This window comes from Alexandromys fortis, unplaced genomic scaffold (genome assembly GCF_014885135.2).
Source record: "Alexandromys fortis isolate MF-2015 unplaced genomic scaffold, M_Fortis_MF-2015_v1.1 scaffold_181, whole genome shotgun sequence".
Classification (NCBI taxonomy): Eukaryota; Metazoa; Chordata; class Mammalia; order Rodentia; family Cricetidae; genus Alexandromys; species Alexandromys fortis.
In genome coordinates this window covers 2,878,966-2,905,142 of record NW_026068069.1, presented here as the reverse complement: position 1 = coordinate 2,905,142, position 26,177 = coordinate 2,878,966, and the positions used below count along the sequence as shown (strand labels likewise).

Genomic DNA, 26,177 nt, shown 5'->3' with positions numbered 1-26,177 from the left:
CCCTCCCTTCCTTCCTCCTTCCTCTCTTTCGGTCTGCCTGTCTGTCCAAATGGGCATAAGTCAATGCCATTGTGTGTCTGGGGCTGTGGTATACCTCAAGTTTCATAGCCACTCTAAATCCATCGACTCATGTGGAACCTGGGAAAACGGAATGTAAGTAATAATTTTGTTAGTATAAAAACAGTATTAGTGTAACATGACAACAGACAAAAATAGTGCAAGGCTGCAATGCAAGTCCAAAGAATTCCTCATGTAGGCTTTGTCCCCAGTTGTGCTCTGTGACCTTTAGCAGACATTAGTCTCTCCACGTCAAGGTTGACTAGTTAAGCTCAGGCTCACCCAAATAATTATCATATGTGCTGGCTGACTTTATAAGTTTTCCTTATAAAGTCAAACCCAATAAAAGGAAAAATGTAAAGACAATGGTTAAGACAAATAAAAAAGCATTGTGACAAACTAAACAAAGGCAGCTCACAGTATTAGGCCAACATCTCACTTATGGGTATTATCTTCAAACATGAAAGACAGAATCCAAGTATTATCCTTTTGTGGCTGCTGTTTGCTCATTTGTCACTAAGTGGGAAAAAAAATCATTGTCCTCCAAAGATTGAGTGACCTATCAAATGCCAAGTGTTCCCCTATACAGAAATCACTCTGTAAAGGTCTCTGTGATAATCCAATAGTCTGGAACTAAATAATTTCAGTGTCTCAATCTATCTATAGCCTTTTCTCATCTAGGAAGTAAATATTCTCAACATTTCTGACCTCCAAGAAGTCTTTTTTTTTTTAACTTGAACAGTAGAGAGGGCAACTTCTGATAGAGATCCATTCTCTTCAAATCTTACCTAAGAGTCTAACGTGGAGAATTTTATCAGTATGAAATAGAAGAACAGAACACAGAACACACACACTGGGATCAGAAGGTAAAGTAACAAAAACTAATCGGTAATAATTTATAATAAAAACTAACACTTATTTCAGTAAGAATGCAGGTAGCAATCAAATTTCAACCCACTCTGTGGTGATGAGAAATTTTACCCAATTCACGGGACAGCGGTAACTTTCAGAATGTGAGTATCGTGGCAAGTGGAGCTCATGGCTGGTCATCCAAGTCACTACAGTTTGCCAAGGAAATACTTGAGTTTGGTTAGGTCTGTACCATCCCTGACTATATGCACGCTTCCGTCCTATCACCAAGAGATAATGATAGGCCTCCCCTTTGATCCTTCAGGGGAAATGATCGACAACGTGTATTAGGACTGCCAAAACCATCCCAGAGCATCCCAGAATCAAACAGTCAACAACATGTATTAGGATTGGCCAAATCATCCCAGAGCATCCCAGAATCAAACGGTCAACAACGTGTATTAGGATTGGCCAAATCATCCCAGAGCATCCCAGAATCAAATGGTCAACAATGTGTTTTAGGATTGGCCAAATCATCCCAGAGCATCCCAGAATCAAACGGTCAACAACGTGTATTAGTACTGGCCAAATCATCCCAGAGCATCCCAGAATCAAACGGTCAACAACGTGTATTAGAACTGGCCAAATCATCCCAGGGCCTCCCAGAATCACAAGTACAGAAGCAGAGAGTGGATGAGAACCAAGGCCGAGGAGAGGAATTAAATTATTTTGCTTCTCCAGGAAGACTTCCTTAACACTGGGGCCAATTTGGAATAGGAATGATTGAATATGACAGGCTCAAGACAAAAGAGTCCCATAGTTGAGGTGAGAGTTAATAAACTAACAATTTCATAAGACCAGCAAATGCCAAATTTATGAATAATCATATGATATTATCTTATATCATAAACAAAATTCCACTATTTCTTGAAATATGTTCTAGAGGTCCCTTATACCAGAACTTGCCTTGAGTGCTTGGAAATGCAGATTCCTAAGCTACCCTGGACCCCAGAACTGAATTCCTGGACAAGAACTGAATTTCCAAGAAGCCACTCAGTTCATTTGGCTGATTCATGTGAAGCTAGGAGGTTCTGTATAGCCTTCACAAATTTAGACATATATATTAGGGATTTACATATTTTCTCCCAAATGTTTATGTACCATAAAAATGAAAATACTTCTTGTGTTGAGTTCTTAAAACCACTTCAACTTATAATGAACACCACTATTAAAATGTAATTAAGAACATAAAATTATTGTGAAAAAGATCAACGATGCTTCTTGAAAGTATTGACTTTATTGTCATTAAAAGTAACTATACTATTAAAGGAATTTATAGCTTTTTAAATTATCAGTCACTTGCCTGCAGGAACTTATTAGGCTGTTGTAATAACACTCCTCCCATACCTTTTTAGTCATCAGAAATTTTATGATAAAGCCTTTTTATTATTTTTAAACTACAAATTGCGAACCATTGTTACTAGTGATTAGGCCAAATTTAAACTTATTTCCAGCGTATAAATTCCTGAAGGCACGCTTCATTGGAATTACTAAGGCAACCTTGACTTCCACATTGGCAATAAAGTTCTATTTACTTCTATTAAAGTGTGTATGAGCATGTCTGTGTGTGTGTGTGTATGTGTGTGTGTTCAAAACAATTTATTTTCAGTGCATTCTCTGAAGCAAAAGAAAATAGTTTGTGATATACATGTCCCTGCAAGACTGTAAAGCAGCCTTACTGGCGACATGACAACCACATTTCTTCTCAGGGAATTATTTTTTTCCCTCTTGTAATTCCCCCTCCTCAAATTAGGGCTACAACTATCTCAGAAAAGCCAGTTGCTCCTTTCTAGAGACAGCATTCCCTTCATCTCCCTCAATAAAACTGCAAGTCCGGGCCAAATAATGGACGAAAATAGAAATCAGGAGGGAGGCTTTGTTTGTAGCGTGCTGTTTTGCTAAGGGTTGCCCCCTACCCACGATCCACCCCGGTGCTCTGGCTGAAGGGTACATGCTAAGGTTTAACAGATGGGCTGGCTGGCGGCTGCTGGGCTGTAAAACAGGAACGTGGAATCTGCACTGAGTAGCATTGAACTGAGTGCTTGTAAAGTTCACGGACACACACTGACCCAGACAGACCAGACAGACGCTGACATGCTTACACACACACACACACACACACACACACACACACACACACACACACACACACACACGATCACATACCTCCTAGCTAAGAGGGTTCATCTCTGTAATCCAGGGGAAGTTCAAGGCTGAGTTAATACTTCATTTATTTCTACCTCATTCCCCTATCAATCCTGCACATATATACAGACACTCTGATATGTGTAAATGTACCCTCACATCTACTACATAAATCAATGTTTTATATATTTTAAAATACCGAACTGCTCCCAACTCCTCCTGATCCATCTCTCTCTAGTACTCTTAATAAGCTCTCATGCATATCAAATAAGAATAACAAGACAATACTGCCCTGAATTCTATTTAGTCCATACAGAATATACGCGCTATCTATGCAACTGCCCTCAGAAAGCAGCTTTTACCACAAGAGCGGTAAGGAAGAAAAAAAAAAATGCAACGCAGGCTTAATCACAAACGAAGTGTCAGGTTCAACCTTGAATCCTCTGTTGTCAGTTCCTGTCACAACTTCAACACTTCAACACCCAGGTGCTTAAACAAACACCACCAAACCAGGCTGGCAGACTCTCAGCCTGGCCTTAGCCTCTGGTCCTAACCAAGTTCCTCAGACACACCTTGTTGTGGACGTGGAGGTCTGCGCACCCCAGGAGAGGGGCGCCCAGTCAAGGGTTGACAGGCAGCAATTACTTCCCAAACTTTAACGTTCAGTACGGCTGTCAATTTCTTCGGATCTGCAGAGTACGGAAGGGGCCTGCTGAGGTCCCCGGAGGGTCCTTCCAGTTCTCACTTGGAACGCGACCGGCGCTCGCAGCGCACGCCCGCTCGGGCGCCGGTTAATGTTTAGAAACCAGTCGCAGCCATCTAGGAACTGCTGTGCGCTCATCCAGGCGTCCCCGAGCGCCGAGTCGTCGCCGCCGCAGAGGGGCAGGGGCGCGCCCGGGACCTAAGGGTGACTGCCACCAACGCCAAGTCGGTGCCGACGCACAGTCGCGTCCCGGGCCGAGTTGGGATGCTTTGAAAACCAGAAGTTCGGAAGCCGGGACGCTGGCAGCGAGTAAGTGTCCCCTGCCTTGCCCAGCCCTCCCACGGTCGCCACGCTCCCACCCACTAGCACCGACGCCGTCCCCTGCTCGCTGGCAAAGCGGCGCCGAGGAGCGGCTTGCACGACGCGGCCACTCACCCTCCTGGCCCAGTGCAGACGCCAAATCCACGCCCCTGCTGCAGATCCTCAATCCCAAGTTTCCCCGAACCGCCTGCTGCTTGCGCCCCGCAAGACCTGGGCTCATTGGAGCTAGTGGGGCACCTGACGGGGATCGCCGCAAGCCCGGCGGCCGCCTGGCTCAGCAGTCGCCCAGAGCGCGCTGACAATTCACGGACCCGCTCAGCGAATGAGGCGGAACGCGGCGCTGCGCTGACTAGGCGCCTGGGGGGCGGGGCCGTAGGGGCGTGGTCTTCCTCGGGCCAGCCCCCGTAAGGCGGGGCGTCCACTAGCATCTGACTGGCGTTGTCCATAGCCAATCGTCGGGAAAGCAGGACTCTTGGAGGCCGTGGGTGGTGCCTACCGCGTGGTCCCGCCCCTCGGTCACTGTCCTATCGCTTACGGCCGAGCGTTGGCCGGGAGACGCTTTGGCGACCCGACCCGTAAGTTGGCGGTTGTGAAGTGCGGTGGTGGTGGTGGCCGCTGCTGCTCCAGCGTGGCCTGATGCGGTTGGGTCGCCCCGGGAACGAGGCTGCGACCAGAGAAGGCCCTTGCTGCTGACAGACGGCTGGAGCTCCCAGAGCCGTCGCGAGTGGGCATGCCGCGGAGAACAACCCTCGTACCTGGCACCAGTAGGAGGTGCAGGATTTGGCCCCCAAAGACGCCGCATCGGTCTGAGGACTCTGAGTACCCATAGAGGGTGAGTCCCATCAGATTCAACCCTACTGGAAATGGCTCTAAGCTCCGAGAGGAAAACACTGTGGCCAACCTCCGGGAAAGTGCAAAGCAAGACTCTCCCTTTCCCTCCACACCGCTAGGGACCCTTTGCAAAAGCCTGATTTTTCTCACGCCCCAAGGCGCCCCCACGCACTTCCCATCCTCCCCAGTAGGTTCTGCTGCTGTCTGCTTGGCCCTCCAGGAATATCGAGAGGCCAGAATCATCCATCTTCTTGGACAGAAGACCGCAGAGCAAGCTACATCTGTCGGATTCTGCGTTCCCCTCTCTCCACTTCGGAAATCCTTGATTCGGATGAAGAAATGAAGCAGCTTATAGTGGAAAGTGCGTTGGGAGCCTGTAGGTCGTTGTCAACTTACTTCCGCTGCTGCAGTCGCGCCAGAATGGTCTTTTCGGCCAGGTTGAAGGCTGTACATACATACACAGGACTGAAGATCGAAGGGAAGATCGAAGGGAAGCAGATACTTGAGTATTGCCGTCTAATTAAGGCTTAAAATATGAGCATGTCCTAGACTGTCCTCTGGTGTGGGGCACAGCCTGTCTGGCCTAGACCTATACCCGTCACCTGACTCGTGTCCACAGAGATGAACAACAGAACAGAAAGAAGCCAAGGTTGCTGCTGTTCTGCCGTTCACAGGCCCCCACCGCACCCCACCTCTTACTTGTGCTTGCAACCCAAGCGCTTCAGATCACTGTCTCGGTTCTGAGAAATCCTAAAGGGTCTCTGTAGTCACTCAGTACAGGTGGCTGTTCATATGTGAGAGCGCTGCAGGTGTCATTTCAGTGGCCACCTGGCTGCCACAAGTCCCTGCATTGCACAAGCTCATTGTAATATGATGTTTTACTCTTTTGGCTTTTTGAGGGGCCCGCCACCCAGCTGACAAATAAATCACACAGAGAGGCTTATTTTTAGTTATGAAGGCCTGGCCTTAGCTTGGCTTGTTTCTAGCCTGCTTTTGTTAACTTATTCCATCTACCTTTTGCCTCTGGACATTTTTCTTTCCTTACTTCGGTGTATCTTACTTTAGTGCTTACTCTGTGGCTGGCTGAGTGGCTGACCCCCTAGTGTCCTCTCTCCTCCTTTTTGTGCTCCTCCCGGAGTTTTCCTATTTATACTCTCTACCTGCTAGCCCCGCCTACCCTTTTTTCCTGCCTCACTATTGGCCATTCAGCTCTTTACTAAAGCATCATGTGTTTAGACAGGCAAAGAATCACAGCTCCACAGAGTTAAACAAATGCAGCATAAACAAAAGCAACAGAGCTTTACATCAGTAAACAAATGTCCCATAGCATAAACAAAAGGAAGACACCTTAAAATAATATATCACTGAATAAAATAATATTCAATAATAATACAACATCTCATGTCTCTTGAGAAGGTTCTGATGATGTCGCCAGAGAGGAGGACGGTAAAGGGCCACCTTCCAACTGGCAAGGAGTGGAAAGGCACCTGCAGCAGGCAAGGCTGCAGTTCTTAGGTGAGCTCTGGCATGGGTTGTTTTGAACTCTGTGGGAAGAGGTCCAGAGGCAGGTTGTCAGAGCAGGGAAAATAGGACCTAGGTAGTCCTTCCTTAGCAGGCTGTTGGAAATTAGTGATGTCACTTCTGAACCAAAAGACTGGGGTTTAATGCCAGCAGCCTCCGAGAAGCTGCAGAGTGACTAAGGAAAATGGCCTAGGCCTACAAAAACGTAGAGGTAGAAAAGATTAATAGACTATAGGAATCTCTGCTCGTGTTGGGATGGAGTGGGATTGGGGTGGGGACAGGTCTGGGGATATCAGACAAGAGGAAAGAAGGCCCAGAAGACTACTCTCCGGTTGTAGTTACATGTCAGTCAAGTTTTGTCACTGTGACAAATCCCGAGAAAGTGTGCTGTGTAAGGGGGAAGGGTTTACGCTGGCTTACAGTTACGATGGCACAAGTTCATGGTCGCTGGACCTCTTTGGGCCTGTGACAGCATGGTGCCTCACGGTAGGAGCACTAGATAGAACAATGCCACATACTTCAGTGGTGACCAAGAGTGGGGACTGGGCAGAGAAGGAAGATGGATTGACGTGCCCTGATGTCCTGACTTCCAGTGGGCCCTGCCTGGGTAAGGTTCTACCACTTTTCTATTGCGCTGCAGGCTGGACTTGCTCACCCCCAGCCTTTGATCCAAACTAGAGTTAGCAGGAGCACTCCGTTCTCCTTTTAAAACCATGCTCTTCTGCCTGCTTTCAAGACCCTCTAGAAGCCTCTCCACTGAAGCTGCCATGAAGCAGTGTCTTCGACTGGGGTAACAGACTAGGAAGCTCCCAGGGAAGAAATGCCTGTCTTTGGACTCTGTCCATTCATACTTGTGAATGTAACTGGAGAAGTGGCTAGCAGTACCCATCACGATCACCCCTGGTGAGGGCTTTTCACAGGTGCTAATTGTTAGTTTAAAAGTCATCTATGGGCTGTTAGGTTGGCTAAGACAGTAAGATACTTGCTACTAAGCCTGAATATCTGAGTTCTATCCCTGGGCCCCACTTAGGGGAAGAGAACTTATGCCCCCTGAAATTGACCTCTGACCTCTACATGTGCACCATGGCACTGGCATGCGCACATGTACACATATACAAACGAATGTAATATTAAAGAAGCTAAAAGTCATGTTGGCCAATGGAATACTACACAGCAGAAAAAATATCAATATCTTGAATTTTGCAGGAAAAGGGATGGAGCTAGAAAACATCATTTTGAGTGAGGTAACCCAGACACACAGAAAGACAATTATCACATATCCTCACTCATAGGTGGTTTTTAAGCATAAAGCAAAGAAAGCCAGCCTACAAACCACAATCCCAGAGAACTTAGACAACAATGCGGACACTAAGAGAGACTTACATAGGTCTAGTCTACATGGGAAGTAGAAAAAGACGAGATCTCCTGTGTAAATTGGGAGCATGGGGCCCTTGGGGGAGTGTTGAAAGGGGGAGGGGAAAGGCAGGGAGGGGAACAGAGAAAAATGTAGAGCTCAATAAAAATAAAAAACAAAAACAAAACTAAAAAAAATAATAAATATTTTAAAAAGAAAAAAGAATGAATGGTATCTTTGTTAAGGTTTCTGTCACTGTGATTTATAATCAAAATGACCAAAGCGGCTTGGGGAGGAAAAGTTTATTTCATCTACAGTTTATCTTTCACCATCCACAGAAGTCAGGGCAGGAACTTAAGGCAGGAACATGGAGGTAGGAACTGATGCAGGAGCCACAGATGTTTACTGGTTTGCTTTGCTCATGGCTTGCTCAGCTTGTTTTCTTAAACCATCCAAGCTTTCTTAAGCCAGTCCAGAGGAGGCACCACTCAGGATGGGCTGAGCCCTCCTACATCAATCTCTCAGAAAACCCCTCCCAGGCTTGCCTATGGGCTGATCCTATCTAGGTGTACCAAAACTAGCCAGCACAGATGACGTGGAAAAAAAAAAAACCTTACTGTATTATTTTCACATTAACCCTTTTATAAAAAAAAAATTGTTTGAAACTAAAATGTATCCATTTCCCCCTTCCCTTTCCTCCCTCCAGAGGCTTCCATTTGCTCCACTCTGCTTTTCTCCAAACATGGCCTCTATTTCTCTAATTGTTATCACACACATATATGCATATACATATATATTCCTAAATGTAATCTGTTGACGCCAGATAATGCTACTTGTATGCGTTTTTTTTTCAGAGCTGACCATTTAACACTGAACAACCAATAGGCTTTACACCATCTTTTATTGTTTGCAGTTTCCTACAAGAGCCGATCACAAGACAGAACATTTCTTTAGCTGCTGGCTCCCAAAACCCTATTGTGATTGGGTTACCCTGATATTCTAGGAAGGGAAACAAGATCTCTTCCTATTTCAGGAACTCAGGCTAACACTGCCTGTAGGAAACCAAAAGAAATCCCAAAAGTCTGGCTGCAAAAGTCATTTTTTTTTTTACCTCCAGCCTATTTCATAAAGGGGTGAGGAAGTTTGTGGAATGCCTTAAAGGTGAGAAAATGGTATAGCTGGGTTGGATGGCAGATCTGCTTTTAGACTTTTGAGAATTCTGCACCCTGATTTTATGACGTCCTAGCTTGTAATCCCACTATAAGTGAATGAGGCTTCACGTTTTCCACATCCTGGCCAGCATTTGTTGTTACCTGCTTCATTGGTTCTAGCCATTCAGACTGGGGTGAGATAAAATCTCACATAGTTTTAATTTGCATTTTTCTAATTGCTAAGGATGTTGAACACTCTTAAAGGTAATTTCTCAGCCATTTTTCTTCTTTTGAGAACTCTAGATACGCAGCCCATTTTTAAATTAGGTTATTTGTTTTCTTATTTATTTATTTATTTTTAAATTTCTTGCCAGGTGGTGGTGGCGCACGCCTTTAATCTCAGCACTCGGAAGGCAGAGGCAGGCAGATCTCTGTGAGTTTGAGGACAGCCTGGTTGACAAGAGCTAGTTCCAGGACAGGCTCCAAAGCTACAAAGAAACCCTGTCTCGAAAAACAAACAAACAAACAAACAAACAAACCCCCCCAAAATTTTCTTTATGAATTCTGAATAGCAATCCTTTATCAGATGATTAGCTGCAAAGGCTCCCTCCCACTTTGCAGTCTTCCTCTTCACTTTCTTGTTTCTTCTGTTATATAGAACTGTTTTAGTTCTATGAATTCTCCGTCGTCCTAAGGGAATGGAGTCCTATTCTGAGACTCCTTCCCTACATCTCTACTTTAGAGGTTACTATTTATGTTTTCTTCCAGAAGTTTTAGCATGTCATGTTTCTCATTGAGATCTTTGACCCATTCGAGGTTGATTTTCATTCAGGGTAACAGGTGTAAGTCTAATTTCATTCTTCTCTATGTGGACATGCAGCTTCTCCAGCACCACTTGCTGAAGATACTGTCTTCTCTCCAGTGTGCACTTTTGACACCTTTATCAAATTCAAACATCATATGGCAATAATTATGTGCAATTGTATTTGGGTCTTTTGTTTTGTTCCATTGGTCTATAGGTCTGTTTGTGTGCCAGGTACCATGGTGCCTTTACTACTATGACTATGTAATATAATTGTAGCCACTCCAGCATTGTTCTTTTCGCTCAAGATGGCTTTGGTTATCTGCGGTAGCCAAATATGAATTTTAGGAAATTTTCTATTTTTGTGAAGAGCATTTTGGGGATTTTGGCTGGGATTGCATTGAGTCTATGGATTGCTTTTGATAAGATGGTTGTTCTCACAATATTAATTCTACCCATCTATGAACATAGGGTGTCTTTCCATCTTTAGGGTCTACAACCTCTTCAGAAATGTAAAGGACTTGACATTCTACTCCAGAGATACTTGCTCTGCCATATTCATTGCTGCTCAATTCATAATAGCTAAGGAATGGAAAGAACCCAAATGTCCTTCAACTGTTGAATGGACAGTGAAGATATGATGCACACACACAGTGGAATTCTATTCAGATGTAACAAAACAAAATTATGGAATTTACAGTTAAATGGACGAAAGTAGAAAGTATTATACTGAGTGAGGCAACTTAGACTCAAAAGCCAAATGTCATGTGTTCTCTCTTATTTGTCCATCCCAGAGCCCAGCCTGGTCTACAAAGTGAGTTCCAGAACAGCCAGGCCTGTAACACAGAGAAACCCTCTCTCAGCAAAAACAAAAACACAAGTAAAGGCTAAAACAACAACAACAAAAAAAAAAAAAACAGATCCAAATCTCCGAATCTAAGTATATAACTTGGAGTAATTCCAGGAACTAGGAAAATAAGGGGAGCAGGGAGGTAGGAAGAGGCGTTCTAGGGAGGGGGACAGTAGGACACAGGTGCTATGAATGGGGAAGTGGAAAAATGGAAATTTAAGAAGGGGAGGGAGGGCAGCATAGCAGGAGAGGGATGGAGGAGAGATAAATAACACTAACGATATTTGAAAATGCCATAGGGAAACATTATCTTATGTTTACTTTATAATACATGTATAATATATATTAAGTTATAAAGGTAAAAATGCTCACTCTAAGAAATCCATACGCTAGCTAATAAAAGCTAATTGAACATAAGGCTCACTCATTAGGAGGGAATTTATGCCTGGTACTGTAAACCTATCCAAATCCCTGTGGTTAGTGTGTGTTATTGACCCTAAAAGGAACCCACTGTGCTATTTTCCCGAAGCAGTACAATTTCTCACTGCGTTCTGAATATACATCCTTATACCCACAGGTAAGTAGACCTGGGAAAGCTATTTTGCAGTGGATAGAGACTATTATAGGCATCCACAATTGGTCAAAATGCAGAGAAAAACCAGCCATTGGATGCTCAACCCCAACTGATACATCTACATCACAAATTCCTCATCCAAAGCCTGGGAACCATTGCAGAAGAGGGGGCAGAAAAGTTGGAAAACTTGGGGACTAAAATGTCTGCTGTGAGATTGTGTCTTTTACACGGCAGAGGGCTGTACCCATAAAATCTCAACAATATGGTGTAGTGATAAGAGCGGCGAGGCTGCGTCCCCGGTACCTGGCCGCCCACATGGCTAGCTTATGCCCCGAAATAATTACACAGAAACTGTATTCTTTTAAACACTGCCTGGCCCGTTATCTGTAGCCTCTTACTGGCTAGCTCTTACATATTAATCTAACCCATTTCTAATAATCTGTGTAGCCCACGAGGTGGCTTACCAGAGAAGCTCTTAACCTGCGTCTGTCTGGAGTGGGAGAATCATGGCGACTCTCTGACTCAGCTTCTTTCTCCCAGCATTCTGTTCTGTTTACTCCACCCACCTAAGGGTTGGCCTATCAAGGGGCCTAGGCAGTTTCTTTATTAGTTAACCAACGAAAGCAACAGATAAGACACAAGACCCACCTCCATCAATATGGCTGTCTAAACAAGACCTGAACAATGACAATGCCAGTTGGCATGCCAACGTGGAGAGAGGAATCTCTTAAGGCCCTACCCTTATGTGAAGAGTTACAGGCAATTAGTGGCCACTTTGAGAAGCAGGATCAGGTCTTTAGAAATGAGCCCCTCATAGGTGATCCAATCCTAAGCAGTCATCCTTAAACATATATACACACATATGAGCAACACCAAATGGACTCAACAGAAGATATACATACATACATACATACATACATACATACATACATACATAATACATAGCTTTAACAACAATTAAGAAGTCATGAATTTGAGAGGGACTGGAGAGGGCAGAGGAGGGCAGAGGGGTGGAAATGATACAAATAAAGTAGTCAAGTATAAAATTCTAAAAACACATTTTAAAAATAATGAGAAAACTCAGAACCGTGGATGCAGGATTTTCCCCTTGCGGATGAGAGGCAAATTTGTTTTTCGGCAGTGTGGTCCCTCTCTGACAAGCTATACTTTAGAACCTTTCAATGGGCTGGGACTGGTAAGAGCCATGAGTTCCAATCCGAACCACTGCCATGGTGAATGCTTCTGGCAGTCACTTAACCTCTGTTTACCTTTCTTCCTTGGCTGTGAAACAGCTGGCAGAATTGTCCCGCTGCTTTTAGCTGCTCAGGGGGACCCCATGGCAGTGGTTACTATGTGCTGTAAATAGTTTGCATTTATGGCGCACTGACTGCCGAAAAGGGGAAGAATGTGAGGCTGAAATGGGGAAATAGTGTGCTCCACACAATTGCTTACATATGCAATTTCTATCTATTTAGGTCTCACTGGACTCTTGTTCTGGAAATGGAAATGAGGGGGAAGGGTCCTTTAAATCAAAGAATGCTTCTTTGATTGCCAAGTATTTCGAAAGATGTTAAAGAGAATACATAATGGCTGGCTAGTGTTGTCAGCACAAGAGTCATCTGAGAAGAGAGATCCTCAGTTGAGAAAATGCCTCCATCAGACTGGCCTGGAGGCAAGCCCGTGGATCAATCAATGTCTTGATTGATGATTGGCATGGAAAGACTGAGACCACTGTGGGCAGTGCCGTATCTGGACAGGTAGTTCTGGAGTGTATAAGAACAAAAACTGAGTAAGCCACGGGAAGCAAGTCACTAAGCAGTGGTCGTCTACGGTCTCGGCTTCAGTTCCTTCCTTCAGTGGATTGTGACTTGAGATGTGTAAGCCTGGCAAACTCTTTCCTCCCCAGGTTGCTTCAGGTCACAGTCCTTATCACTGCGAGAAAAGCAAACTAAGACACACATTATAGGGACAGACAAGAGAGCTCCTCAGGTTAAAGTTCTCATTGCATGGCCTGATAATGAGTTTGATTCCCAGAAAAGTGGAGGTAGAGAATCCACTCAACAAAATTGGCACAGGTAAAATGGCCACCCATTTCCCTCCTCCCCAACACACACGCTTTAGAAAGGAGAGAATGCATAATTAAAATGGAAAGAGTTGAAGCCCAGCTAGAGTTGAAAAATCTGCTTAACTAAAGAGTATATTTCCCCTTCTTCCAGCCCCACCATCTCTTTTTAACACAGATTTACTTTGAGAATTGTTGACAGTTTTTGCTGGACCACCCAAAAGATTTTGTAAGGAAATGCAGAAAGTTATAAATCCCTGCAAGAAGCTATACACTTCTTGGGAATCGTTCTGAAACCTTGAACAAGTCATTAACTTCATCAATTGTGTGACAATGCAGTGATATTTCACACAGATGGGAGGGATAACTAACAATAAAGGAGCCTGAAATACTAATTTCTGCATAGACTACAGAATATCAGAAGGTGTTTTTGGACAAGCGGAATGGTTTGTATACATCAACAAGAAGAAATTTTCATAAGAGATTTCGATGACACAGCATCTTCAGCCAGTGTGTCATCACCCACAAAACAGTGCAGTCTTCTGTTTGGATGTCAAAGCAACTTCTCCATTGGAGAGTTAGGTTGGTGCAGGTCCAACCGAGATGAAAATGTGCTAACAGAAGTGGGTAGAGAAGAGCAGTTTTTGTTCCACAAAAGATTGGGATTTCAACACACATCCTCAGAAGAAAAACTGCGTTGAATTTCTTAAAAATTTATACCACGGAGGACAAGTCTGATGGAAGGACTCTAATGATTTTGAAAAATGCTGGCCTAGTATAAAACTGCACAAGGTGGTCAGGAGTCTACCGGGGGAAATCCCAAACAAACAAACCTAGCTTCAGTGAAGTAGGGCACAGTGGTGCACGCCTCTGATCCCCCACTCAGGAGACAGGCAGGCAGATCTCTGTGAGTTTTGAGGCTGGCCTGGTCTACGTGAGTTCCAGGACAGCCAGAGCTACTAATAAGAATGAGACCTTATCTTGTAAAAACAACTTGGGGGGTGAGGAAAGAACAAAAAACAAACAAAGCACTTTATAGTGAAATGAGCAATCTCGAGGGATTAGGTAGTTGTTGTAAAAGAGAGGATTATATGCTCAGGGTGGATGTGGGGGAGGGGCATGGATTTCACTGTGGGGCCCTCCAGAGCAACAGAACCAATGGGATCTATATAGGCATACACAGGAAGAGGCTCACTATGAGAAACCGACTCACTCATGGAGGCCAAGAAGTCCTCTGATCTGTTTTTTTGTAAGCTGGAGAACCAAGAAAATCAATGATTTAATTCCCTGTCTAAAGACTTGAAAGGCAGGCGAGTTGATGGCCTTGACTGTTGAAATGACCAGTGTTCCATCTCAAGCAGGCAGATAGGAGGTGGGATTTTCCTTCTTGTGTTTGTCAGTCCTGCACAGATTGGAGGATGCTCACATTAGGGAGAGTGGCTTATTGAATGCACCTGTTCAAGTGCTACTCTCCTCCAGAAGCCGCTTTATTTCAGTGTACAGTCGTAGTCCACCACGCAGGGAAGTCAGGGCAGGAACTCAAGGCAGGAACCCAGAGGCAGGAACTGAAGCAGAGACGGCAGAGGAACACTGCTTCCTGGCTTGTTCCCATGGCTTGCTTAGTCTGTTTCTTTTATAACTCAGGACCACTTGCCCAGGGGTAGCACTATCCACAGTGGGCTGGGTCTCCTATATCAATCATTAATCAAGAAAATCCTCTATAGCCTCGCCTATAGGAAACTGGATGGAAGTGTTTTCTCAACTGGGATTCCTATTCCCAGATAACTGAAGCTTGTGTCAAACCAAGACATCACCGCAGAAAGATCCAAAAATAATATTTAATCTAATTATTCTGTGGGTTGGTGAAACTGACACATAGAATTAACTGTCACAAAAGAATTTCTTGCTCTCTGAAGAAATCCCGTTCTTTGGCAATCCTATTGCTGAGGCTGGGAGTATGGAGGTTATTAGATCCCCCAGCCCCCATTAGCTTGTTCTGAAGCTTGAGTGACAGCAGAGGACCAGGCTTACAGAAGGCCCTCTACTGATATATTTACAGAATACTTACTAAATATCAGTTCTACCTTGACCCTTTAACATGGAAGGACTACTCCCTTGATCCCCGTGACAGTCTGTCGTCTCCCCTTCTTCAGAACTTCTAGGCTGAAGAACTACTATAGGAAAAAGAGAAGGCTGTGTACTTACAGGTCCAAAGCTCTTTGAATGAACTAGAGATACTCTAGGAAAATTAATTATTTTTTTATTGGCCACCTCTTGAACATATTAAGGAAGAAAATAGCATCTTTAACTAGCACTGATCTGTTTCAATGTGGAAAGACCTGATCCTTACCTTTCAGGATTCTTAGGACATCACATTGCAATGAGGGCTTGGTAATACTCAAATCAAAAGGGAGAGGAAAGCCATAGAAAACAAACAGCATTTTAAAGCCCAAGCCATTTCCAGGTCTCATTGTAAAGCTCCTAGGCGATTTAGGCTTCTAAAAAAAAAATCTACATTTATCAACCAGATTTTAGACTTAATGGGAGCTAGTTCCCTGGAGGCATCCCTATTGGAATAAAAACTGGCCAGTCAAGGACTGAAAAAAAAAGAGGATTATCCCTAGAAATGAATTGTATCATTAGTTATTATGAATACCCCAAATCATGACAGATTCACGTGTAAGCCTGCCAAGGAAAAGTAGCCGTGATCTATAATACACAAAATTGTTTATTACCCAGGAGAATCTGGGTACTAATGTGAACAGTATTGCATCTGTGAAATCCTGAAAGCCACAAAGGATTTGAAGATATAAAGCCAAATAAAACATAATACAGAAGGAAGAGGTTTTGATTATGTAACATTTATATATAGCATCTCATTTTACAATTTTAAATTGCTTTTCAGTCATTGGTTTATTCTTCCCGCACACCTGGGGAGTATGCCTGCGCTGTTATCCTCTGTTCATAGCAGAGGCATCGAGACTGAAAGAGGCAAGGGGTTTTGTCCAAAAGCACAATAGGGGCAGGGTGAGAAATGGTTCATTCAATCAGATACTATTCAGCACTACTCTTGGCAAGGCACCGAAGTCTGCGTAGAGGCGGCGCACAAACGTGGCTACCTTATGTATGGCCTCTGCCTCGCAGGAACGTGCATTCTGCTGGACCAGGAAGTGACCTGTCGATCAGGAGTGCCCTGTTGAGAACGAATCGCAGTTTAGAGGAGGAGGAAGTGAGAGTTTGCTAAGATTCCTGGAGATGGTGGCATTCAAAGTCACTGAAGGGTGTGTCAGTTGTGACAAATGAGGGCTGTGGGAATGGCACAGAAACGTGAAGCTGGGCAAATATTTTAATACAGTCCAGGAGAATGACCAGTTGTTGCAGAGAAGTTATGGGGAAGGGACTAGAGGATAGATAGGAACAGGTTTTCCAGGTCATTTAGATGCCCAGATAAAATATATGGACTTCAAGCCAAGCCTGTGGGTAGGCCTAAGGGGCTGGACTCGACTCATCTCTGACTTCTCTTGTTTTCTTGTTATTCTAACAGTGACTATACTGAATGCTAATATATTCTTAGTCTGCAAGTATTTTTCTTCACATTAGTTTTCCATCGTATCAGTTTAAAGATGTGTTTTTTTTTTTGCTCCTTTTTATGAATGTGTGTGTGTTAATGTGTATTTGTGTGTATGTGCACATGTTTGCAGGTGCCCACAGAGGCCAGAGAGGCCGGATCCTCTGGAGCAGGGATTACAGGAAGTTGTGAGGGTCCCCCATGAGATTATCTACCCAGTAACGGACAGACACGGGGCTCAAAAACAGGACCCCTGACTTCCCACTTGGGAGGAACAGGTGCAGATGCTGGAGTGTGTGTGTGCACTCAGGATACCCAAAGAATAGCATGCCCCCTTCCCTAGCCGAGTATCTTTCCAGAAATAAGATAAGGCCTTAACTTGCAGGGTGTTTATGTCTACATCCAGCTCCAGGGCAAAAAGAAAGAGCATTTTCCTGTGTTATTTTTCTACTCTACAATTACAGTAAATATTGGCATTTTGATGACGTTCTTCTTGTGGCTGCTGCATACATTTTGATCTAGGCTTAGTCTTCAACTAAATAGACTCTTTCTCAAAAATTGCCATTTCTCTCACTAGTTCCTGCTCATAGCACTGCAGTCTAATCCATTTAACCTCTGCCTGTCTGTTTATAGCTTTGCCTCTCAAAAACATCCTCTCTCTCTCTCTCTCTCTCTCTCTCTCTCTCTCTCTCTCTCTCTCTCTCTCTCTCTCCTCTCCCTTCCCTCCCTCCCTCCCTCCCTCCCTCCCTCCCTCCCTCCCTCCCTCCTTCCCTCCCTCCTGATCTCCATATACAGGCTGTTCTTTGGCATTTTTGCTGTCTAATCATCTAGATTAAACAAGAGGAGTATTATCATTAACCCCAAAAGATTTTTGAATGAAAATATTGCTTATTTAAATTTTTCTATAGGGAGAAGAAACTCTGAGGAGGCTACTTATATAACATAAAACTTAAAACACAGAAACTTTTTATATTTGTCAAATAAGATGCTTCTTTTCACTGATATGGTTAGAGTTAAAAAATTCTTACCAATAATCAGCAAAAAAGTCTTTAGACAAATAGGTACTGTATATGATGGGCCAGACATTTAGGAAAATATCAAAACAGGTCCTACTTCTTGCCTTTTAATCCTCCAGTGATGTCTTTGGTTCAGCTCAGACTTATGACCTAAATCATCAAGAATAGTTAAGAAAAAAAAAAAAAGAAAAAAAAAGAAAAAAAAAGAATAGTTAAGAATTTCTCCATGTTTCTTGTAAAAGAAGTTGTAAGAGAAAGAGAAAGCAAAATTAAGGTGCAAAGATGATTAAATTTTCATCCAGGAATTTAAGTTTCCCCTAAGAGATGTAGAGAGCATGCATTAGGCCATAAACTTGTTGTCCAGTCTTAGAAGTGCCGTGACCCTTTCCTCCAGTTTCAGAAACAGCAGGTAAAATACGGGGAGCCGACATGTCACCAAGGAAGGTGACGGAATGAGCACATGATGCTTAACCTGGTGGATCTGCAAAGCAGAGAATCCTTAAGGGCCTTAAGATATTGGAAAAATAGAAATTAGAGAGACTCAGAGGAAATCACATAACCTTTTGTAATCATTTGTATCTCTTTACAAAGGGAAAAAAATCTACAATACACACTTCTGGGGATTTTCCATATTAGAGAAAGAAAGTGTTAAAGATACTTAAGTGAATCCCACTGAAGGCCTAGATTAGCATCAATATCTTCTGATTTTGCAATGAAGTCTATGTGGTTCTTTCTTCCCCTAAAATGCTCAGCAAAAAATGCTGAGATCCTTAAAGATTCTTGAGGTCGAAACATACTTGAATTAACCTTATTTTAAAACAATGGCTGCACATACTTGATCGTCTCTCCAACCAATGAGGCTCTGTGTACTGAGGCTCCTTTTCACTGGGGTTTCTGAATTCTGATTAGGGTCTAAAAACTATCCGGGGGCAAAAAATAAAAAGTATGTTTCAACTGCCTGTTGCCAAAGGTTAGTCTAGTAGTCCCTATAAAACTGGCGCATCAGCCAACCAAATTTTGGGGGGGAGGGTTCTCTGAGGGAGGCTGTGTTCTTCTAAGTGAAGGTCACTGAACTGTGGAAACACTGAAACATCTCAAAGAACTCAGGTAGCCTCCACAGCAAGGGCTGTGATATTACCCACACATGTTAGGATTCAGAAATATTTATCACATAGAATTTAATTGTTCCAAATCTTGAGATTAACCAAAGAAATCAACTGTCCTCAGGGATTTAACCTACCCCTCAAATACCCAAAGAGATATGCGTGAGGTCAAACACAAGCGCCAGGAAGGCCTGGCTCCTTTAGGCTTGTGGATCACATTAGCTAGTGTGAAGAGTCGCACTCCCCTGTGGATTAAACAGCATGCAAAGTGAACCTGGCCCTTTAAACATTGACCTTTTCAAAGCAAAATGTAGGGAAAAAAATTAAAATACAGGATAAAAACCAGGCTCATTTTCTGCTCCTTCTTCCGAGAAGCTGAGGATGCCGAACTGAGCTCTTAGCTGTGGGTCAACATGTTTATAAAACCTAGGCGGATTCCCAGGCGGCAGAGTCCTGTCTCCTCTTTCTCACCCAAGCCCACTGTGACATGAAGGTGAAGGTCTCATTTGACCACATATTCCTTCCATCACTTGGGAGAAATGAGGCTAAATGATGCGGAAGGTATCAGTGAAGAAGAATACAACTTTCAGCTTAACATCAGCAAGGGGTGAGAAGTGTTAGCTAAGGGACCTGTGTGAACATGCATACTTTTTTTGCATAAATATTTTTCTAAGAATTGTTTTTTTTTTCAAGGAGTACATTTATAGGTATAATCTCTAGTTGCCTCTTAAGTAGGTAAGAGACAGCAAACTGATTTCAGGACTTCTTTCTATATGTATTTACTGAGTTTTCTTCCTGTGACCACAGTTTGGGTCTGCTCGTTAGTTTTTGGGAGCGTGACGGAATTGCTCTATGTTCATGTTGGGAAAGGACTTTTCAAATGATGATAAAGGTTTCAGGAAGGCCTACTCAGGTGTTTCTTTTGGTATTTGTCTCACTTTAAAAGGCTGTGACTAGGACTTCATACCCGTCTAATAAGCACGCATGGAACACTCTCGTGTTTGGTGACTGCTTTATAGGCCTCCATTAGTGTCCGTAGAATCCCTCAAGGGTGGGTCAGTAATTCCACCTACAGTTTACACACGAGGAAATTTAAGACACAAAAGGATTATGGGATTTGTACAAGGTCACCCAGCATGTGAATCTCGCTAATAAACGGTGACTGCAAACTCTTTCCACATATAAAGGGCTTACAGACGGGAGGCAGCCTTAGTAGTAGCATAGTCTCAGGATGAGCGAAGAGCTGTCCGGGACTATGATGCTTGCGTCATTCTACATAATGAAGTATTCAAACTGCAGGCTAGCTTCGAGACAGTCATTCTCAAACCGGAAATGTGAATACCTGGTCCTTTCTCAGCCTCTAGACTGATGGGGGAGGGGGGACGGGCGCGTAGAAGCTAGGTTATCTTGTATTTGGAAAAGCTCCTGGTTGGGGGTTTCAGAGAGAGGTCGGATGCTCAGCCAGAATCAAGAACCACTACTCTAGAATTCAGTCATAGGCTAAATCTCACCCCAGAACACCGTGGTTCTATTCAGGGAAGGAAGTCCAGCGTCTCCAGGCCTCCATCCAACCAGATCACCATTACGATCAGGAAAGGAACCACATGCATGCAATAACTATGACAGCCACTTGTTGTCCCAGGAAGTGATGCAGAGATTAAGGTTTATTTGAGAGCCATCAGTCTTTGGAATTTATAATTTACTGGGTAATTATACCGTTGCAGTCTTTAGTTATTGTTTGGTTCACTTTAATGTAAGTGCCTTGTGTCTCTTCAGAAATCCACAGGAGGAGAACCAACAATACCTGCTCAGGCACCCTCCTGTCAAACAGGTACTCAATGCTTGCATAGTTATAGGTAAGACCAAAATTAAAAAAAAAACACTCCAGAATACTAAGCCACCCATTAAACGTTAATAAAAAGTAAAGGTATGTGTTAGGTAGGCATCCTTCGTAACAGTTTAAAGTAGAAACAACTCAAATGTCCATATTCTAGAAATAAATAAGTAAATATAATGAACCATCATCCAACAATAAAAAAAAAGGGCTGCAGATATAAACTCATGGTCGAGTTACACATGCCTAGTTTGTGTAAGGTTTGATCCCAAGCACAAGCTGTCACCACCAAAAGCTATAATAAGGTGTGATGGAGTGAGTTTACATGCTGCCACACAGACGGACATGGGAGACATTATGCTAAGTGAAAAACAGTCACAAGGAGTGTAAAAATTAGACACAAGCCGGGCGGTGGTGGCGCACGCCTTTAACCCCAGCACTCGGGAGGCAGAGGCAGGCGGATCTCTGGGAGTTCGAGGCCAGCCTGGTCTACAAGAGCTAGTTCCAGGACAGACTCCAAAGCTACAGAGAAAGCCTGTCTCGATAAAACAAGCAAACAAACAAACAAACAAACAAAAAATCAGACACAAAGGGTACATACAATGCCATTTCTATAAAATGTCCAGAAGAAGCAAATACATGGTGGCCTCAGGCTGGCAAAGGAAAGGAAGAATGTGAGCTGGCATCTAATGGAAGTGGGATTTGAAAGGCGATAAAAAAAAATCTTCAAAATTAATTCTAATAGTTGCATAAATGTTTTGATTATACTAAAGCTACTAAATTGGATGCTTTAAATGAGTAAATTAGATAGCTTTAGAATACCTCAATAAGGGAGGGAGAAGAGAGAGAGAAAGAGATTAGAAGAAGAGTAGCAGAGAACGCTGTGAAGGAAGCAGCATCCCGAGCTGGGTCAGGAGGTGACTCTGTAAGGTATATTGGGTAGTGAGTCACGCTCAGTGCTGACACAAAACTAGTGGGTGACGCTTTTACGCAAAAACAAATTACCTCGAATAAATGGAGTTTAGGACACATGAAGTGGATGGTAGGTGGGCTCTGGACGACATCCCGAACCCCAGAATTTGGTTTTCCTCTTACTTTCTTTTTTCTCTTTTGGCAAGGGAGTCACAAGCTTATCAGCAGCACCCGCGGCTTTGAAAGGATTACGGCAGACAAATATCGACGGTGCGAGAGAGCAGTGAGAAAGGGAAACCATTTAGAAAGAAAGGTTCTTGAATTGTGTGAGAGAGAGATGGGTCGAAGGAAGTAGACAGATGTGACAAGATGGTTAAGGAGTAGAATTATAAAACTCGCCGACACTGGGGAGCAGGCGGGAAGAAAAGCACAGGTGTATACCTCGCCATCTCTGACTCCATAGAGGAATGGATCTGGTTTGACTTGTTATTTAGAATCATAGTATTAAAAAAATAATGTTCAAATGGCACCCGGCAACCAACCCGTAGCTGTTTAATGCCTTGCCAACAGAGGTTTGATTATAGAAACTTTGACATTTTTAAACAAAGGAACATGCCTTATGCATCCAGGGTGGACCGGCAAGGAAAAGAACATCCTGCCGTTGTGTGAGCACTTTGAAAACAGACCTCTCCCCTTGCTGGTGAACTGGTCATTTACGGCCTGTCCCAAATGACTAAGTATTTACCACTTACTCAGATAGCGTCCCTAGAAACACTGCCTTTGGTGTGAGCAACTTGGATTTACTGCCTGGGCAACACCTCCCATCCACCACCCACACTGCTACTCGGCTCTGTCCTCATCAACAGGTGTTCTTAAGTATCACTTTGTTTTGTTTCTAATAAGGGTACAGACTCTGAAAAGCATAGGCTGAATGGACCGCACATTTAAACTTTCCCTTACAAGTGTTCAATAGGGAAGATGGGAAATGGTGACGTCTTAAGGATGGGGAGACAAGGGCTGCTGTCGTTCTTAGCCACCTCAGGCCTTCTTTGTGTTTCCCATTAGGAGGAGAGGCAGCCAGATCCTGAGCTTTAGAAGTAGTTTCTTCCACTGACTGCTGCTATGCTGCCTGGGGACCCGTCAAGGCGTCCCTGGTGGGCTGTGGGAAGTGTCGCAAGGGCCCTGCCTGCTGTTTGCGGAATTTGAGAAGTGTCCCGGAGAGATGCCTCACCGGAGTTTACCAAGCAGGTTGCACCATTTAGGATACCACTCAGTGAGATGTGCTTACCTGAGCCTGTCAATGAACAATGACTACAAGTCATTTTCGATGACAATTTCCTCTGCTGGCTAATGACAGCATCCGCAGGTGAGAAGACTATATATATAAACAGTCACCTTTGAGGGCCGGTATCACAGGTTCTGTGGAGGCTGGAATATGTGAGCTTATTTCCACGTTGACCAAAGGTCAGAGAGTTGGAACTTACCTCTATTCCTTCAAGGTTATTGTGTTTCTACTTCAAACAAAGGTCTCACCCAGATTTAGAGCAGAGAGTTATACTCTCTCCTGGTGTGGTTAATAGCCAGACCTTGTATTTCAGGAATAGGGAAGTAGATGTGTTTCTATCTCAAACAATAGTCTAAGGATCCAACTGTGGTTCCAGTTCCTTTAAGGAGATACCATTGGATTCCACTCAGGGAGTGGTTTGCCTGCAGAGCATTTGGTCTAGGGTGTGAGCCTGACTTGTTTTGTTCTAGCAACAGAATATTTACCTGTGGACCTAGCCTGTGACCTTCAACTGGTCTGTTGATTTTCTTGTTTCGTGTTAATGCATTTTTTTGTCTTCTACCTTTTGGGATCAGGGGTACTTTAAGCAATTGAAACTTAAACGTGGGCGATTTCAGTATTCACTAGAACTCCCTCCCAATACTATTCTATGTTTTTCTGTCTTATTATTTTCATATCTTCACATTCTTTACTAATATTTCTAAATCCCCATGCCCCTACCCTGGCGAGTGGTATTTTGTCAAACCCTGACAGGCTCACCCCGGAGAGTCTCAGGTAAGCAGTGGGATTCTTCTGACCAAAGATTGCTATAGAAACAAAGGGGAGAAAGACCAAAAGGGTCAGATAAAGGTTTAAATAACATGGCACTGGTATCGATATCTGGTATGAGTTAGTTAAAATGGCTGCCACTGGCTACGTGGGCAACCATGAGTATACAACCAACTTGACTGTCTTGCAATTCGTTATGTAACTAGTTTTGGCAAGAGGCCACTTTTGTATGATTATTGCATAAATGTCCTTGGTACCCAGAGCACATTCTTTTTCCAACTGTTACACTGGCCAGTGGTTTGACCCATCTTCCTTAATTTCTCAGTTCTTTCAGGCCCTCAGACTCTGTCTCCTCCTAGTCCCAGGTAGGACTTCATTAGGGAACCTCAAGCTTTGTTTTCCACTGACTCTGAATAGTTCTTTAACAATGTTAAAGGTTTGCTTTCTAGCTCATAGTATATTGGGAACTGATGGGACTTCTTAAAGGGTAGGAAGGGCCTAGTGGGAGGGAGTTAAGTTGGTGAGGGTGTGCTCTTAGGGAGGGCATTATGAACTTGGACTCCTGTGTGTTTGCTTCCTGGCCACTATGAGGTGAGAACTTTGCCATGCCCCCCCCCCCCCGCTATTGTATAGTAGTACCTTGCCGTGGGCCCAAATACAGCAGAGCCAACGAATAATGCATTAAAAACTCCAAAATTATGAGCCCAAATTAACCTTTCTTCTTTTAAGTGCATTATTTCAGATGTGCTAATAGCACAGTAACAGAAAGCTGACCACCACACTCATCTTTAGATTTGCCTCTTTTTCCCTAGTTAGTTACTTACTTACTTGAGACAGGATTTTACCACGTAAAATGTCTGAAACACAGTGATCTACCTGCCTCTGTCTCCTGAGTGCTGGGATTAAAGGTGTGCATCACCACACAGGGCAAGAGCACCTTGTTTGATGCAAATTCATTTCCAGTATAAAGTGTGGAGGAAGTCCCTAGAAATCTGAAGAGGCCAAGACTCTGTGACATGGCTTGAGTGTGAAATGTGCCCCCCATAGGTGTGTATTTGAACACTCAGTCCCCAGACATTGGTGCTATTTTGGGAGGTTGTAGAAACTTTAGGGCAGATGGGGCCGAGCTAGGTCTTATGTGGTAGAGCCTAGCCTCACTAGTCCTCTTCTTCCTGAGCTACTGAACTAGTGTCTATGTGGGTGGAGCCCCTCCGCCATGTCTTCCTCACCATTAATTCACTGTTTCCTCATTGACTTGCTTTCTCCAGGTATTCAGACATGGATGGAGAGAGTAACCGATACCTCTGCAATCATCCTGTCTCCTGTTTCTGTGTCTCTCATCTGGAGGATCTCTCTTTCCTGTGGGACACCTGACTTGGCCACCAAAAAAGCATCCCCTCTGTCACTCTGGGGTTTCAGAGGACACTTCCCAAACAGAATCAAAAAAAGTCTGTTCCAACCTATGCTGATCACGTCTTAACTGAGGTCTACAACTATATTCCTAGTCCTGATGAAAATCACAGTGGGCTTCTCACTGGGCAAGGCATGTTCTCTTATCTGCCAGTGCCATGCCAGTGATAGGAAGAGATCATCTTACGGGTTTAGTTAAAAAAAAAAAAAAAGAGTAAGTTTCAAGGTTTGAAGATTTAACTTTTTGAGAGAGCCAAAAGGTCAGAGCATTAAAAAGATATCAGTGAAAAATGATCGTGCTCTGTGAACAGAAGGAACCAGTCTTGATTTCGAAATAATAATGAAGATTTAGAAGGCTTGCAGATCCTTGGTTTAAAGATGATGATTTGATAATAGCGTGCCAGTGGGACGACCAGACCCTTAACTGCTCCCTCCTGGTAAGGCGATGTCTCTATTTAAATGAACATCTTGTGTCGAGTGTTTAAAACTCCCTTCTTTTCTCCTCCCCATTATTTAGTTTTTTTCCCGATGTTCAGCATAACTAAAGAGTCTTAAGCAGGGAATTGCACATAATTATAGGTTCTGCACCAGTGGCAAAATGAAGCTTCTTCTCAAGTGTTCAAAATCACCAGCTTTACTCTTCTCTCAACTGGACACTTTAGTTAAAATGGCAATAGTGTCTTCTGCTACCACTGAAGGCATCATCTGGCCTTACTGTGTACATTACAAAACACATCAAGAACTATACAATATAGGTTCCATGTATAAACAGACAATACCCTGTGCATGAATAGGGTAAAGGGGAGGATATCTGAACTTTCATCTATTAATAAGGCGAGGAGATTTAAGACTGTCAAATTCAATGTCCCTGACTCCGCTGGACTGGTGGTGGCCCGCATCTTCCAGTGGCGGCGAGGTTGCAGGGCTGTGGGTGGAGCTCTGCAGCCCCACTGCTCTCTCCGTCTTTCCTCTCTCTCTCCTTTCTGCCTTTCCTCTAGTCC

The 26,177-nt window shown here is 43.7% G+C and overlaps 2 protein-coding genes across 3 annotated transcripts in view; one reads left to right on the top strand and one right to left on the bottom strand.

Annotated features, from left to right (window-relative positions):
* Positions 1-4,474, bottom strand: part of Marchf3 (membrane associated ring-CH-type finger 3) — a 144,835-nt gene extending 140,361 nt beyond the window's left edge. Inside the window, exon 1 of one of the 2 annotated variants that reach the window (XM_050120910.1) lies at positions 4,250-4,474. The gene's annotated coding sequence lies outside the window, so the exon portion shown is untranslated. The remainder of the gene's footprint in view (positions 1-4,249) is intronic. The other variant, XM_050120908.1, reaches the window with a different exon arrangement.
* The window catches only part of Spmip10 (sperm microtubule inner protein 10), a 497,054-nt gene that overhangs the window by 305,182 nt on the left and 165,695 nt on the right, over positions 1-26,177 (top strand). The gene's annotated exons all lie outside the window — the stretch shown is intronic.